Source organism: Arvicola amphibius, chromosome 18 (assembly GCF_903992535.2).
Source record: "Arvicola amphibius chromosome 18, mArvAmp1.2, whole genome shotgun sequence".
Classification (NCBI taxonomy): domain Eukaryota; kingdom Metazoa; phylum Chordata; class Mammalia; order Rodentia; family Cricetidae; genus Arvicola; species Arvicola amphibius.
The window spans coordinates 4105425-4123096 of NC_052064.1; the positions used below are offsets into that span (position 1 = coordinate 4105425).

Here is a 17672-nt window from a genome sequence, read left to right on the forward strand (position 1 = left end):
GCTTTTGGAGCCATCCTGCAATCCAGTCGGTAAACTCTAGGGATGCCTTGAACCTCTGATTAAATTTCCTTTCCATTAGCAGTATAAGCCCGGTGGCAATTGTTAAAATAGGGCTGGTAGCTATAGATATGAGTTGTGACTTTTCCAACGTACAAACATCTTTACAATCCACAAGGGGCGCTCACATGCAGCTTTGCAGGAGGGTTCAGACTCATGTTCCGGCTTCTAGACAAAGTAGAGTCAGAACCAAAGCTGGCTGTAGAGCATCTGTCCTGCTCTCCAAACGGGCATTCGTTTGTCAGGTACAACGGCATCAAATTACACACATCTAAGAAAACTCAACAGTTATGAGTTTTTATGATTTTAACCTGAGCACAAAAAGATGACTGACTTTTCATAGCCTCAAAGTGTAAGAAGTTTGTTTAAAAACAGCATCGAGGAGGTGTAACAGAAACAAAGGATGCACCTGGTCCTTTGAGGTGAGTTTCAAGCTTCAGTGTGAACGTAGCTCCATGTCACCCTTCTGGCAGGCACCCATTGGAAGCTATGGGAGGTTTGCTCCCCGGCTCTGCCTTATTTTAGAAAACAAACTTGAGCAAAATTGTGAATGGAGTTTTGGTCATCTTTGGCCCGGCTCCAACACTTATGAAACAGAATACCTCCAGATTCATGGAAATGTTAGCTCATTCAGATTGAAGAAAGGACACAGTATTCTAGTTTTTAATTCAACGTTCAAAATTGGAGTGTGTTTACTTTTTCTTCTTAGGAGCTATTCAGGTTTCAGGAACTTAGCAAACCATTAGCCTTTTTCTCCAAACTCCTGTATGTATGCATTAGAATATAATTCTAAGTGGCCATGGGCTGCTTTACCTCACATATATAGAGTAACTACATTATAAAATCTCTAAGAAATATCAGTTATATTTTGCATTGTTTTTCTATTTAGCTAATGTATAGTAGTTTTATATACTTTTATCTATGGTGTGGTATTGTAAGACATGCAAACGGTATGACATTTTAGGGATTTATTTTTCTTTTGAAATTATGTGCACTTATGTGTGTCTGTGTGTGGTTATATTTGCACATGAGTCCAGGTGCCCTTGGGGAACTGAAGAGTCCCCAGGAGCTGGAGCGAGAGGCTGAGATGAACGGCTGGGTGTGGCTGCTGAGAGCTAAACTTGCCTTCGCCGTTCTTGACTGCTGTGCCATCTCTCCCGTGCCCAGTGTGTCCTTTGTCAAATGTGCTCTCTTGGGCCTCGGCCTTGAGGATTCCCATGCAGTCTCTCTTCTGAGTTTCATCAACTTCCAGTTTCGGTTTCCACACTCCATCATTTGATTGCCTAATTAATTATTGACGATATAACTTTATAGTCCTATGTTCCTAAACTATAGAAGTAAAAAAGATTTTTTTCATCAACGTTGATTTAAAAATTATAGAGTAGTCAAACTTTAGAAAATTAGACATTATATAACTTATCCAATATCATCCTTAAATTCGTGGAACTGATGAATTTCTTTTTAGTTGCCTGATTTAAAAATGTACTCATCTGGGAGTATCTGTGACCCACTGTGTAGTCAACACTTCCTCACACGTAGTACGCAAGCATAAATATTTCTTCTTACAGCTGATTATTTGAAATTCATTTAAAGAAACCTTGGTCTCCTGATTTGAGTTTAGTCTCTCTGAAGCCAAAATAACCAATTAACTCCACTGCTCCACAGTTTATAATAGAATGCTTGCGGCTGGATGGATTTTTTTCAATGTACTTTCAGTCTAATTTGCGCTAGGCCAAAAGCCACTGTTTTTCTTAACATACATATTTTCATTTACATATAACATTCCTATTTTGCTATATAAAGGCTCACTACAGAGCCCAAGAACACCGGCTGGCCAACAGCCACAGAATCCCATGGTCATGACTGGCTATTTTAACTTAAACCCACAGTACATTCCTTAATATCTCCCACACACTATGTTTATGCTTAAGTTATGAACATTATTAAGCACATCTTGTCTAAAAAGCAAAATAGTGAGCACTTTATAAGCATTATTATTTATTCAACTATGGAAATAATGAAATCAGCAAAAAATTTAAAATTAAATGTTCCTTCTATGTTGACTTGACTGTACGAGAAGGTGCTGGACATTTTGACACACTGGTTAAATCGACGAGGGTATGCATTAGTCAGGGTTCTCTAAAGTAACAGAATTTATAGAATGAATATATATGTGTATATATATACATATATACACATATATATTAGAATGGAGATTTATTAGAAATACGTAGAGACTGCTGTTTAGCTAGTCCAACAATGACTGGTTATGAACAGAAAGTTCAAGAGTCCAGCAGTTGCCCTGTCTTAAGTATACACTGGTCTTAGGTATACACTGGAATCCTGAAGAAGTAAGCTCTGAATGCCAATGAAGGAATGGACTTCTTAGCCAGTGCGGGTGGGGTGAAGTGGTCGGGGGGGGGGAGTAGGCAAAGAGCAAAAACCTCCTTCTTCCTGTGCTTCCCTAGGCTTCCAGCAGAAGACGTGACCCAGAATAGATGTGAGTTTTCCCAGCTGAAAAGATCTGGGTTAAAGACGTGTCTCCCAGCCTCAGAGATTCAGATTAAAAGTGACTCTTCCTACTTCAAATTAAGCAAAAATCCCTCACAGGCGTGCCTTCCATTCCGGGGTTTTAGTTCATTGGAGATGTAGTCACGTTGACAACCAAGAATAGCCATCACTGGATATTTTTGAATGAGGTTAGTACTTGAATCAATATATTGAATAAAATGGACTGTTCTTCCTAGTGTGGGCGGGTCTTACCCAATCAACAGGAGTTCGATAAAGCACAGCCGTCTTCTGAGAGGGGGTTTCTACTGGCTACTCCGAGACAAGGCAGAATGTGTCTCGTTGCTTTTGTTATAGTTAGTTAGTTAGTTAGTCCATTCATTCGTTAGTGGCTTATGTTTTACGTTTTAATCTGGCCTAAAACATTGGCTCTTCTTGTGTGTTTAGCCACTTTCTGTCCTTCACAAACTGAGGTTTCCACCCAAGGTTCTTGGGCTCCAGTCTTGGACTGAAAAAAAAAAACCCAGCGGTTTTCCTGAGATTTCAGAACTTCTCCGACGACTGCATAACCATGTAAACATATTCCCAACTATACGTCTGAATATTAAAGAATAAAAATGATACTAGCTACCGCAATTTACTTCTATTTTATAATAATATAATATAATTTGTTTATTAGTATTAATATATGGCAATGTTATATGTTACAATTATAGCAGTATCATAGTTATGTATAATGTAGCTAAAGACTGCAAGTCTTTGAAATGTCGAAAATATCATCATTAGGGGTGGGTTGCTCATAAACTGTAAAGCCAATACAGGAACAAAGAAGGCGCATGTGTCAAGCTTGTATTCTGTGTAATTGATGGCGGTCAGCTAACAGGATTGCAGAGGGAGTGATTGCTGAATGGTCAAAACAGGCCTGGGAACATAGCTTGGGAGCAGAAAGCATGCTTAGCTCACACAAGGAGGTCATTTCATTCTCAGTGCAAGCATACAAGCAGTTAGACCTTCTGAAGATGAGATTTTGTGGCCATGCTTAGCATTCTGCTAGTAAATCAGAATCTGAGCACTTGTCTTGAACTTCCAGTATGGAAATGTCATTGAGAAAAATTTGTTGCAAATGTCTATGTGCTTCCATTGTGTCTTATAACTTAGGGGGCAACACTGAAGGGCCGGCCATCTCCTGCAAGAGAGAAACCCACAAACTTCGGCATGTATATTAATCACCTAAAAGACTTGGTGAATACTTCTTTCTTGCCAAGCAAGCAGGTACACTCATGCACTCCCAGGATTTGGCAAGCTGGAGCTGGGGTAACAAGAATGCAAGGCCAGCTACAGCCACGCATTTAGTTACTCTATATACCAACTTTGGCTACGTAGTGAGACCTTGGTCCTCTCCTCCAGTAGCAAAGGCATTTGTCTACCCTTCGCCTGGAGTTTCTGTCTCAGCACCTCAGATGGGGCCAAGATTTGCTTGCTTTAGAAACTCTCAGGTAAAATGAGTGCTTCTCACCAATGTGAGCCAAGTACACATGGAAGATTCCTGCTCCGCCTAAGACATTTCCTCGGACTTGACGGGTTTGATTTGGACAGTTAAAACTGAACACTTTGGAAAATGTATCAGCAGAAAGCATGCTAGCCGAAAGCGTGCTAGCTGTCTTGAACCCTTTATTGGTCTTTCGAACATTAAAAGGTCTAAAGGAAGAAGGAATGTGTTTATACTTATATATAATATATATAAATGCATATTCGTACTGTATTTGGGAATCGCCACCTTAAACTTGCTTCTTCGATAGCTTTCACTTAAAGATGATTAGAAATGTGAGGGTCAAGAGGCTGCCCTAGGGCACACTTTCAATTTAGTCCCCTCCCTCAAAGTGATTGCACAGGAATACAGAAGAGCCTGGTATCTTCTTGTATATAGTTCCTAGAGACATATCTAACCAGAGTTTAGCTTTAAGTAACCACAGGCTAGATAAGGAAAATGGAACTCTCGCTACACAAGGACTTGAAAGAGGTCACTTAGAATCTGTAGACACTAAAAAGTCAATGCTTTTAGCTGTGTTTACACTTCATGTGGAATTCTTTTCCCACGATATCAAATGATAACAGTTAATTTTCATTTCTTTGAGAATTGATTGAGTTCGAGGGCCCTCACTTCTAGCATGTGTGTTCCCCAGCTTTACCCTCTGGCTGGCTAAAAATAAGAAGCAAAGCTTGCACCAGGCAATTTTGCTGCAAATAACAGGTTTGTTTAAATGAGAAGTTGAAATTGCTTTCTGAAATGAAATTTGGGGCATGACTGTGGACTTCAGTGGGATGTTATCTCTGCTTTCCCCCACAACGGAAAATTAAGAGTTTATTGTAATTATTCTGCACAGTCTACATCTAAAGGTTTTTTTTTTCTGTAGTCGCTCTAAGGCATACAGCATCTCCTTCGGGAGTTGTTGGAGGAAGCCAAATGATCGGCTATTTCCAAGGCTTTGGGAAAAACAAAGCTTAGATCCACAAGTGCTGAGCACTTCTCAGGAGGTGGAAAGCAAACTTGGAAGTCATAACAGAAAGCATTCATAAACATCAGGATGATACTAGAAATTTTAATTTCAAAAACAATTTAAAAATTATTAGAAATTAGGTTTGATAACTTTACTCTAAGATGAACTGTCACCTCTCCCCTTTTAATGTTCCTTAATAGAATTCAAATCAGTTGATCAGGATTAGAATTTGTTACAGTGTGCTAGTTTCACCAAGGGTTGTTTGCTTTTGGAAGCGTTTTTGTATCATCTTTGGCTCCAGCCATTCTCTGTTTAAGTTGGCTCGATAAATATTTGGAGCCTATTGTTCTAAGTAGGCATTTGATGCAATTTTTGGTTAAGTGCTTGACTAAAAAGTTAGATTGCAGACAAAGCACAATTTGTTTTTCTTCTCAAACTTACATTAAATACACCCGTCTGTCTTTTAAACAGGATGTGACTTAAGATAGGGACTCTCTTTCCTTGAAGAATTTTCACCATGGTGGTATGCCAGTCTGATAGTTCATGTACAAGAAGGCTGAGCCGAGCTTAGAGCTCATCCACAGAACACCTGCCTCCATGGACAAGGCCCTAGGTTCTTTACCTCTGGAGGGGAGAGGGAAAACCAGAGGTTTAAGCAGCGGGTGTGAACAGAGACAGCACCAGGTTGGCGACTAAGATGCATTCTCTCCCTCTGGATCTTTATCTTCCACTGGAAAGGAAAGGTAACTGTACTTTTGTAGCCACAACGTAGCAATGTGGAGTCAGGTTAGCAGTCACAATAGCCCAAGGCAGCCTGACTTTGGGAGATCTTTGGAAGACTTGCGGGCATTATTCAGCGGAACTTCTCCGTAGATGTCTATGAATAGCTCTGGACAATGTTCTCCAGATGGACCATCAGAGGACAGCGAGTTTGTTACAAAATGTAATGACTGTGTGTTTCATCGGATCCATCCACCAGAGACTTGTTCTCTGTCATTCTTGAAGGCCGACTTTATCACATCTCAGAAATGAGTAGGGAAGCCCAAAGCAATTGGGAGTCATAATAGCTGTAACGATACCACTGGCTTGGGCACTTTCGTAACTGAAAAAAAAAGTCCATTACACAGGTCTGTTCTCATTCAAGTCTTACTCCTCGTTAAGGAATTTCTCTTTTTAAATTAAAAACCTCTTTATTTCTGGATTGGTACACCACGGCTGAAATCAGTTTGTCCCTGGCCACAATGACCTCAGTGTTTTCAAATTCCTCCAACTCCCTCCTCCAGGACACACTCGGAAGGTGTAGATTCCGAACTGGATGCGCCTCCTTGTGTCTCCGGTGTGATGGACGGTTGGCATTACTCATTCAGCGTGCTTGCTGTGCAGTTAATCGCGACCCATTAGTGACCCTTTAGTTTTCACTTGGAGACCGACTGTAAATGCATTCTCTCAATCTACAGCACAACAGAGCGTCGCTGCCCGTGTTCACCCTGTGCTGCTGCTTAGTCAGACTATGTACCTATGACCCCCCGGACATGTGTTTAAAAACCTTCTAAACGCGAAACTCCACGATTCATGACCACATCCCCGGTATTTAGAAAATACTCACATCTAGCAGTTAAATAGAAAATACTCACATGTATTAACGTAATAAATGAATAACTACGTGAATTACTTTAAGAAATTATGATTATCATCATGAAGGTTGATGTCAGTTACCCCCAGGTGTGTGTTCTTCCCCCACCGCCACCTCCCGTCACATTCTATTAATTTGCTATTAGAATTGCCGGAGACGGGAATTCCTGAGGTAATTTCCTTTCTAGTTTTAAGAGTTACTGTATTCTCCATAGAAAACAAGCGGTTAAGTTCTCAAGGGTGCTCAATTTGCTATTAAACACTGAGAAATGCCACAAGGTGTGTCATAGACATGGGCATGTGTTGCTGCTGTCTCCTCCAGTCTGACTGCTGGTGTGGGGATCCTGACTGACATGTAGGCCAAGCGTGGCACATCTCAGCACCATGGTCATGGATTCTCCAGTCTTTGTCCAGCTGCGCTGCATTTGAGATCTTTCTCATTGCCTGAGAACTACAACACCATTAAAATGAAACAAGCCTATTCTCATATATATAAATGGTGCATCTTTGTAGCACATTTCCAATAAGGCTTTTATATCATATTTTTGTTTTAAATATATTCATATTTGTTAAACTGGCTTTTCATGGAAGCATTTTTGTGCGCCTTTTTAGAAAAGTAATATGTGGTACTATCTATCAACAATCTCAAATGCTCAGCCAGTAACTTCACTTTCTTAAGTTAAAGGAGATAATTAGAAATTAGGAGTAGGGAGATGATGCCTTTTCATTGCAATAGTAATGAGTCAAATCTTTTAAATTACACTCAATTATATAAAACGAGCAAATAATTAAGAAAAACAAGAGAGATTAGTAATATGCAGTGACAAAATTATGCTAATGGTGGAATTTTATGCCTCAGAGTTCACATACTGTTTTGGCACATTTACACATCGTGGGACATACACAGACTACGTTGGTAAGAATGGCTCTACGGTGACCATTTTCCCTTTAGTATTTTTCCACGTAGAAGGTTTCATATGTTTGCAATCATGAATGTTGATTTAAATAAAAGTGCCTCTAGTTTCAATTACAGATTGACCTGTTGTGCCGTCCCTTTCTTTAGCACACACTGCTGTTATCTTGCCATTACCCTTACTGACCCTTTATTGATAACAATTGTAAGTTAGACTAAAAACCACTAGTTGTTATCAGGATTTTATTGTATAAAATAGAAACCAAAGAACTCACAGTCATAATGAGAAGTGAAAATTTGTGTTTTAAGTAGAAAGTCAAGACGAGTAAACCACTGACGGTCCTGGTATCAGGGTTTCTTCAAGGAGCTCCTTAAAACCAGAAAAATCCAACAGTCCAAAACTGTTCGTATCGGACTAGCTGTGGCTGTTATGTTATTTACAAACGAGTATCAAAAAGTTATATTCAAGAATATAATTTAAATATATATATATATATAATTATACACACCACAAACACATACACACACATAAACATATATATATACATATATATATATATATATATAGTGGTAAGAAATAACATGCAGCCTATCTCTGCTTCTCTCTTAGCATCAAGTAGATACAATATGTCCATATAAGATGAAGCTGTCCTGTGAATATAATATGTGTCTATACAGAGGGAAGTTGTTGGCACTGGTGTGTTCCGACAGAAGTCACAACCTAGTTCTAAGTCTTAGAAGAACTTGTTTAGGAAAGTGAGAAAAACATGGATGTTTTGCTTAAATGTTTGAAAAAGATCCAGATTTTTTACAGACATCATTGTTCTGTAGAAAGAGCCTATAAATATTATAAGTCCCTCCCTGTGTATACACTGTTAAAAACATAAAATATACAAAAAAGAAATCATAGACGGTGTGTAACTATGATTATGTATTTGAGAATAATGCATAAAAATAAAATTTAGAAGTTTCCTGTTAATAAATGATTGGTCCATTTGATACCAGCATTATGCAAATGTTTTTTTCTTTAAAAAGAAAAAAAATGTTTTTTCTAAACCTAACAAATACCCAAATCAGTAGATAAAAATATCGATTCTATAATGTGCACACAGAAACATTTTTTACAGTTTGATATATTTTTATATCCTATTAATTCGGTTACATATTATATAATTGGTGTGTCAAACAGAGAAGAGAAACTGTAAAAAAAAAAAAAAAGTAATGTTTCAAAAGTAAGAGTAAATGTTGACCTATGGGTAAAGACAGAGAAAAGAATGCCTGTTTGGAGTGTACATATGTGTATACTAACATGTATGTGAACATATAAAATGAGCAAAAAAAATCACTTCTCAGCAATACATCAGTATTTGTTATCTGGAACAAACAACTGCCAGCCCAGAAGACTGGCACGAGAGACATCTAAATTACACGCATCATCGCAGCAACCTTCTTGTGTGTTTTGTTTTCACACACTTGTTGCAAACTGAGAAGCTATCACCCCTTAGTGGACTGCTCCCCTTCTGTAGCCGCGGAGATGACCATTCTATCAGACCCTTGCAAGCGTCAGTGATGCTGAGCTGCATCTCCCCTGGGTCCTGGGGAGAGCGGTGCTGGGATGTATTTTTGTAGTCATTTTGAAGGAAACCTGGAGAATAGTGTCATGACCTCTAAAAGGGAATTAGCCATGCCGTCTAGGAAGATTTAAACCAAGTGTGCGGTCACCTTTCTATAAATCTCGGTAGCGCCATTCTTTACGGTTAGCCGGTGTCTTTACTGAAGCCACCGATGCTACGTTAACAGGAGCATTAACTCTTTCTTATCCATTGCGTCAGTTAAACCTGACACCTGGGCTTGTAGTCAAACTCATTACCAGCCGTATATGTAATAGTGAAACTTAGTGAAGTGAGCGTAGTGTTCCCCTAGGAGATACTTTACGCTGTCTCAATTTTGTCTTAAAACCATAATTTCAACTATTTTGCAAAAAACCCCCACAACTCTGACACTATACAAAGCTAGAAAAAAAAATGGTGCACACAAAACCTTGGTTTTATTTAAAATTGGGTGGCAGGGCGGGGAGTAACTATGGTAACCAAATAGCAGGAACCACAGAGGAGAATGGAAAAAAGAAGACTATATGTTCATATGTCCTTGTTGAGTTTCATTTTAATTTGTAGTTTTGTCTATTAGTACATTTCTAAACCCAAAATGACACTTTCTAATGCTGTCCCTACTATATATAATCTCTATAGCCTTGGCTGGTTAGCAATCAACATTCTAGACTCATAATGTGTAGGGTATCCTGAGAATTAACTAACTTGATAATAGTTAAGCTTGTAGTTAAGCTTGTAGTCATGTTAGTTAGATTTTCTAGATATATAGAGATATATTTCAGTTAGATAGGCATTCCTAATATCTTTCAAAGACTACAGAATTTGGCATTTAAATGTTTTAATTACAAGATGCCACTCTGTAAATGTCAGCATGTATCATCACTATTGTAAGCCTTTACTAAACCTTCTTACAGCCACTGTGAGCTTCGTAGACATAGATACAGTGCATTTAATGTATTTGAAGTATGATAACACGTATGTTGTAAGATCAAATGCAGTTGTTGAGAAGTAATTAAAAAGCGATTTGTGTGTGCTATAAATAAGAAATAATACTGGTTTTTAGAAAGAACCTTCAAAAAAGTATTGATAATGCAAAGTACATAAATCTTAAAGAACTAGCAAATTTCAGCTGGTAGTTATTCGTTAGTTATAAGGAGAAGCAACGTAGGAGCAAGAAATACAGGTTCTTAGGAATGGTAGAGACTAGTTATGAATTTTACTATAAAGGCAAAATGGTGAAACTAAACAGCTAGAAGGCATCCCCTATTGTAGATGAGAAAGCATTATGAATATTTCAGTCTGTCACCGTTTGTCTACACACACCATAAATATCATTCAGAAAAATTACATGTTATAGCCTAAAATGAACATCATGGAAGGTGCTTCCCCTAGTTTTCATCCTCAAATGAGTAATGTTTCAGATCTTCTTCATCAAGTTACTCATTAATGAGTAACTTAAATAAATGAATAAATAAATAAAATAAATATAAATAGCACTCCTGACCTTGCTGGTGATACTCTTGTCTGGAAATTTGTGGTGACTCCTGCAAGTCACATAATCGTGTAGATTTCCTACCCATGTAAATATTGTCACCTTCCTTTCAACAACTTCCGAGTTCTTTACATCAGAATCCAAGTTACTCTGGGTTTTAGAGTCCAGTAAAGTCAATGCATGCAAACAGATCTGGTTTTGGTTCTGGTTGTTTGTTTGTTTTGGTCTTTTGTGAGGCAGCATCTCTCTCTTAACATTTGTAGACCCAGATGGCCTCAAACTTGCAATGCTTCTCCTCTTGCCTCCTAAATGCTGAAACCAAAAGCAAACATCACTGTGCCAGCTATTAAAAAATAATTTAATTCATGTTGAAGCCTCCTTTGACTTTTGGGATCAAGTACATTGTGAGTCAGTAGAAACACTGACATCAGAAGCAGCAATTGGAGGTCTCTTAAATAGAAAGCTACAGCTGGGAATTATTAATGTGACAACGGAGAGGAACAGGTTGTGATTTGGAAGGGTCCAGAAACCTGTAGTCCAGGTTCAGCAGTACCATCGTGGTCTGAGGGACTTTCCTCTGAAAAGACTGAGTATGTTAGGAAAAATCAAAGTTAAGAAACAAGTAAAATTTAACAAGAGGGCTGGAGAGATGGCTCATAGGCTGGATGGCTCAGGGGTTAAGAACACTGGCTTCTCTTCCACAAGTTCTGAGTTCAATTCCCAGCAACCCCATGATGGCTCACAACCATCTATAGTGAGATCTGGTGCCCTCTTCTGGCGGGAAGGCATATATGCAGGCAGAACACTGTATACATAATAAATAAATAAATCTTTAAAGAAGACGTGACAAGGACTGCTCTGTGAGATGAGAAATGCTTCATACTTCACCCAGAGTACAGGTAAATGATGGCACAGTAAAAAGAGAGATAATATGAAAAATTGTCACCTTTGGTGGGAAGGGCTGCTTAGAGACCTAATAAGTTTCAAAAGTATCACAGGCATTTGTGCCAAGCTATCTAACCATCAGTTACAACAACGAGAGTTGGAAAACACCTTTGAATCACCAATACAGGTTATCTAGATCTCCATAAATTGGGCATAGTGATGCAGTGTATATTTCAATTATTCAAAAAGCTAAGGTTGAAAGATTATAAGTTCAAAGAGAGCCTGAGTGACTAACAAGACCCTGTCTCAAAACCAATTAATCAGCTGGGCAGTGGTGGTGGCACATGGCTTTAATCCCAGTGCTCAGGAGGCAGAGACAGGCGGATCTCTGTGAGTTCAAGGCCATCTTAGTCCACAGAGTGAATTACTGGACAGGCACCAAAGCTACAGAGAAAATCTGTCTTAAAAAAATCAATTAAGCAAACAAAAATCTCAAGTGACAAAAGCATATGAAATTAATAAAATAATAAAGACAGCAAGAAAAGGCATTAAAAAGATGATTTAAGGTGATTGTAATTCCTAGTATTTACCTGTGTTTCCCACTCTACTGAAAAATCATGAAAACCTATGCACAGATAAAACATTCACATGTATAAAAATGGCAGGTGTGAAATCACACATCATGATTTGTATTGCTTTTAAGATCTACAGCTGCAGTGAATGTGACAGAGAAACATGGTCACTGTTACGAAGGCCAAGGAAAAAGAGAAGTCAAACTATAACAGGCCTGCAGTAGGTGAGATTGGTCCCCTTCTGAGTGTTGTGTCAGCTTCACTGAGTTGTGAGGACGGAGCTCTGCAAAATAGAATTAGGTATTTGAAGAATGGATTTCTGCATGAGCTCCTAGTACAGAATTATGGTGAGATATGAAAATGAGGATGGCATAGCAAATATGGTTAGCACAGAGGGTGTGTCTTAAGCAGATGAATGTCTGATCCCATCCCCCATCTGGAAATCTAGTGCCCCCATATGTCTGAGCCCACCCCACACCTGGAAATGGAGTGTACCCATACTTCTGGGCCCACCCCACATCTGGATATGGAGTGCACCCATATGTCTGAGCCCACCCCACATCCTGAAATGGAGTGCCCCCATATGTCAGGGCCCATCCCACATCTGGAAATGGAGTGCACCCATATGTCAGGGCCCATCCCACATCTGGAAATGGAGTACACCCATATGTCTGAGCCCACCCCACATCTGGAAATGGAGTGCCCCCATTGTACTGCGGTATAATTAGGGAATGACACCAGCATTATCCTTGTGTACAGTATCTCTCCACAAACGTCAAACACTGCCACTTTTTTCTGGTTTACTACGTTTGCTTCCTTTTGAACCTATACATTGAGCATGTTTTTTTAATATTTAATTTTAAAGGCCCATTTCCCCTGATACTGCCATTTTCCTTTTAAAAACTTATTCTAACAGAGTTGGAATTTTTATGAGATTATAAGTTTAAATGTGTTCAGGGCTAATGCCTATTCTATAAAAATGATGTTGTTTTAATACGTTAACATTAGCATACTGAAGAGGTATAATTTCAATGAATAGAAAGAGTGGACTGGATGATGAATATGTATAATCATTTAGTTAACTTTTTTAATTAAACATTTTATTTGAGAGAATGCTGATTCAAGTTAGTTATGAAATAATGCCGATGTTCCATTCATCCTTATCCAGTTTCGCATACAGATACAGATACTTGCAAAGCTCATACCTTGATCACAAGGATGCCCTGCCATCCTTTCCCAGTCACAGAAATTCCTTCTCGCCTAATCCCAGGCTTGACTCCTGGCAACAAGCACGTCATCGATATTTCCACAGCGGTGCTGTTATGAGGATTCTATGTAGATGAGAACATACAATATGCAGCCTTCGGGGATTGAGCTTTTTTCATTTAACTTAAATATACAGTGATTTACGTAGGTATTTCCTGCCTAATGTGATGTTTGTCATTCGTAGTTTGTATTTCATGGCAAAAACATAGTATAGTGTGTTTAACCATTAACTGTTGAGGGATAGACATGTGTGTTATCTCTAGCATAGGCCTATGAAAAGCTGCCTGCTACATTCATATAAAGGCTTTAATGTGGCCATAATAACATTTCTCTGAGATATATGCCAGGAGTATGTTGGGTTATGTGGTAGATGTACATACACACACACACACACACACACACACACACACACACACATGTCATAGTGACTAAACTATTACACACCCCACCACCAACATCTGAGGAATCCAGCTCCTTCACTTGCTGTCTATAATTTTGCTTTTTATTTTAGCTGTTTTAGTAGTGGCACATCACTGCACATCACTGCACATCACTGCAGTGCTTATTTGCATTTGAGTATAAGCCAGCGATGAACAAGATGTATAAGATCAGAATCCTAAATTCCTATTGGATATCTGAATATCTTTTATAATAAAGTATTTTTCTCTTAAGTTTGCCCATTTAATAATTAAATACTTACATAGTAGTTGAATTTTGAGTTCTTTTCTGTTTCAGATATTAGTTTCCTGTCAGGTGTATGGTTTGCAAATAGGGTTCTTCTGCTGTCTCCTTGTGTTCCCACATCTGTAGGTCTGGACACCCACTGGCCTTCTAACCCTTATTCTTGCACTGCTCAAACCAAGAACTCTTTGCAAAGCTCATGCTCACCATGGGTTTCTTTTGGTTTCCCCCAAGACACTGTCCATTTATCTATAAGTCTTGATGTTTATACAGTGTGTGAAGTGTAGCTTGAATTTCTTTGTCTTCATTTTTGTTCGTTGATGTGCAGTTTCTAGGGCGATGCTTATTGAAAATGTTCTTTTCCTCCTCTTCCTCCTCCTCCTTCTTCTCCTCTTCTTCCTCCTCCTCCTCCTCTTCTCCTTCTTCTTCTTCATTGTGTTCATTGCATGTGCACATGTGTCATAGTCAAATGAACATGAGTCTGTGGATTTTATTCCTGGTTTTAAAGTGCCTGGAAAATGTCTCCACGCCAAGAAAATTTTCTAGAGAACCCCATCAAGTTTACAAAGGAAAATTAAGATTGGATCTATCAAACCTCTTCTGGAAAGTAAAGTGAGCACTTCTCAGTTGCTGTTGTAATTCTTCGTTAGACCTTGTGTTTAGAGAAGTCCTGATTTCACAGCAAGATTGAGGAAAGACAGAGGGTGTCCCTGCACTTTGAACTTCATTTAGAGTGGGACATTAGTTGTGCTGCCCACATCGTTGCATCACTTTGACTTTGGTTTCAGAATTGACATTGTCATTCTTGATACACATTCTGCAGATTTAAACGAATGTACAGCTTCATTATATTATGGAAATCATGTGGAATCTGCCTGTCCCTGACCGTAGTTCTGTTTCCCATGACTGCACTGCCCAAACTCCAGTAGCCACTAAACTTTCTCTAGTTTTGGCAGTTCTAGAACATTAAATGACTAAAATTATATAGTACACGGTCTTTTCTACATGTACATCTATCACTTACTGATAAGTACGTAAGCTTCTTCCATGGCTTTTCATTGCTCACTTGCTCATTCCTCTTGTAGCAGTGACTAGTTTTCCATCATGACTGTACACAACAGTCTGTCCATTCACCTAAAGGAACTCTTTGTTATTTCTGAGTTTCATCTGCTGTCAACAAAGCTACTGTAAATATACATATACAAGTTTCATATGAGCACAAGTTTTCATCTCCTTTGGGTATATGTCAAGACATGTGATCAAGATACAGTCCAGTGTGTTTGGCTTCAAAAGAATTTGTTAAGACTTCCAAGGTGGTCATAGGATTTTGCATTCTACCTTCAGTGGATAAACATTTCTATTTCTCCATATCCTTACTAAACTTTGATGATATTGATAATGTAGCCACTTGACAATGTATGCTGGTACCTCATTCTTTTAAATTAAAGTCTTGATGACATATAATGTGCCCCTTCTATTATATGTTATTCTGCCATCTTCATACATTAGTAAATCTTAATTAGTAAATTATCTTATGGGTTTACTTCAGCTGTGAGTAAACACCATGACCATGGCAACTCTTATAAAGAAAACATTTCACTGGGATGGCTCACTTACACTTCAGATTTCAGTCCATCATGGCAGGGAGCATGTTGGCACGTAGGCAGGTATGGTGCTGAAGTCAAGCATCCTACATCTTGAAGGCAACAAGAAGTTAATTGACACATTGGTGGTATTCTGAGTAGGTGAAACCTCAAAGCCTATTGTCACAGTGACATACTTCTTCCAATAAGACCATGCCTCTCCAGAAAAGCCACACCTCATAATAGTGCCTCTCCCTATGAAATTATGGGATTATGGAGGCCAATTACATTCAAACTACCACATCAGTGATCTTTGGTTCAGTTTTTAATTGAGCTGTTTATTTTATTCTTGACTTTTAAGAATGTTTTTTGTCTTCAATAAATAGCAAGGCTTAATAGCGACTACAGAGAAAATCAGTTTTGTAATTTATGGTTTCTTTCTATCCTTAGTCTGTGATGAGGGCTATAAGCTGAGACTGGGCTTTATTTTCCCGGACACCCAGACCAAAATAATCACACAGAAACAATATTCATCACAACACTAGTAGGCCAATAGCTCAAGCATATTCCTAACTAGCTCTTATATCTTAAATCAACACATTTCTATTAATCTGTGTATTGCCACAAGGCTGTAGCTTACTAGTAAGGTTCTAGTGTCCTTCTTTGGCAGCTACATGGCATCTGCCTGATTCCACCTTCTTTCTCCCTGCATTCAGTTTAGTTTTCCCACCTAACTCTATTCAGCCCTGCCATAGGCCAAAGCAGATTCTTTATTAACCAAATAGTAATAACACCTATTCACAATATACAGAGGGTAATACTGCTTCATCTCCCCTTTTCTATCTAAATAAAAAGGAATGTTTTAATGTTAACATAGTAAAATTACATATAACACAAAACAGGTATCAACCAAGAATTATAGTCACAATATTTTCGTAAGTCTAGAGTTTCACATCTAATTTATTTTTTATCACAACTAAGAAAAACTATAACTATTACTATCTAGAGTTCAACTCCATCAAAGACCCCAGAAGGATATAATACTACTTAAGTAAACAGGAAGTGCATTGTAAACAACTTCCAAAACTCTAGAATTGACAGAGACATCTTGCTGCCTGGATAGTCACCCAAAGTTCTTTTGTAATGTTGGGACATTCATCCTTTAGCCTACAGGCCCATAGTATCTGGCAGACTTTTCAATGAAGCAGGAAATTAGACATACTGTTTCACCTATATTGGCAGTTTGTCAGTCACTTTCTTCTGGGTCCTGCAGAATATCCGGCAGACTCTCATGAAGCAGAAACCCTGAAGGACCATCTCACCTTCTTTTGACAAGTTCAGCAGTCATTTTTCTGTGAGTCCTGCTTGTCCAGTTCATACAACATACCATCAAGCAGTCCAGGCAAGAAGAGTTTTTTTTCCCAATTGGCCTTGCCACATTAACGGCAAATTCCATAAGGAATTTCTTCAATGCCCATCACTCTCTTGAAGTAATTGGTGCTGCCAGAAGCAGATGTGTCTCACTGTCAAGAAAACTCTGAGTTCCTAAAACCTTTTAAATGCCATATTCTGTAGGTCTTTGAAGTGTTAAAGATTATCTATTTAACTGAAATATATTCCTGCATATCTAGGAAACCTAACTAACATAACTAAAAGTTTGATTATTATAGATTACTATCTATTAATCTCTATTCTTAACTATACATTACATTTTTAAGTGAGCTAAACAAACATAATACCTTAAACAAGAGCAGAACTGCATATACACAGTGCAACAAAATTGACTTTAATATGTATCAATAAATCTTCCCCTTCATTCCATGTTTATGTGGCTTATTTTTTTCTGTATTACTTTTTAATATTGATTTTATTATCTTTACTCCTGTAATCTATCACTGTCTTACTCTTTTATGTTACTTTTAGTGTCTATTTCAAGACTTTTATTTTTTTAAAACTGTTTCTTTCCATAACTGCC

The 17672-nt window shown here is 38.3% G+C and overlaps 1 protein-coding gene across 2 annotated transcripts in view; it reads left to right on the plus strand.

Annotated features, from left to right (window-relative positions):
* Window positions 1-17672, plus strand: part of Magi2 (membrane associated guanylate kinase, WW and PDZ domain containing 2) — a 1324802-nt gene that overhangs the window by 707912 nt on the left and 599218 nt on the right. The gene's annotated exons all lie outside the window — the stretch shown is intronic.